Source organism: Triticum urartu, chromosome 7, assembly GCF_003073215.2.
Source record: "Triticum urartu cultivar G1812 chromosome 7, Tu2.1, whole genome shotgun sequence".
NCBI classification, from domain to species: Eukaryota; Viridiplantae; Streptophyta; class Magnoliopsida; order Poales; family Poaceae; genus Triticum; species Triticum urartu.
Window position 1 is genome coordinate 82,151,822 of NC_053028.1, and position 795 is coordinate 82,152,616.

Below are 795 nucleotides of genomic sequence, written 5' to 3' on the forward strand. Positions count from 1 at the left end.
ATAAATCCTTCAGTCTCTTGATCACTGAATGTGCATTTATATTTAACTGAGGTAACACATGCCATCAATAGTATTACTATCTCTCCATGGAAGCCTAACTGTATCAACATTTTTTCAAGGAATTTCCACTCTACCCTGTCATATGCTTTTTGCATGTCTAGCTTCACAGCACAGTAACTAATCTTTCCCTTCTTCCTATTTTTTATTGCATGTATACGTTTTTTTTGTACTCCTGTGCTGCCTCGAGCAGGCCGGTCAGCTGTTCCTTGAGGTGGACAACTAAATAAAGCTTATTAGGATGAACTGTTAATTAATTGCAACAAAGGGCGTTTGGTCTAGTGGTATGATTCTCGCTTTGGGTGCGAGAGGTCGCGAGTTCGATTCTCGCAACGCCCCCCATCTTTTTTTTTCTCTGTTTGTCTTTTTTTTCTTCCTCTCTACTTCTTCTTACCTCTAATTGCTTCAGTGAATTCCTTGCCACTCGGATCACTGTTCGGAAATAGGCTGGAATTTCTATTAGCTCACACTAGATCCATCTAATATATGTCCTCCAAAGTTTCTCTCGAACTGAAACATATCATATTATATGCAATCTTGTTTTTTCTTTATTAATCAAGTTTGTCAGCATGCTGTATGTGTTACAAATTCTGTTTCTCTGGAACTAAAACAAATCACATTATATACCACTCTTTTTTTTCTTCTCTTTATTTATCAAGTTTATCAGCATGTTGTATTTGTTACAAATTTTGCAGTGCACTTGTGGTGGAACCAAGTCCTAGACTTGGCACAAGCGTT

At 37.5% G+C, this 795-nt stretch overlaps 1 non-coding gene across 1 annotated transcript; it reads left to right on the forward strand.

Annotated features, from left to right (window-relative positions):
* Window positions 1-324: 324 nt before the first annotated feature.
* TRNAP-UGG lies at window positions 325-396 on the forward strand. The gene has a single exon. It is a non-coding gene; the product is annotated as a tRNA-Pro (tRNA).
* The last annotated feature ends 399 nt before the right edge of the window (window positions 397-795 follow it).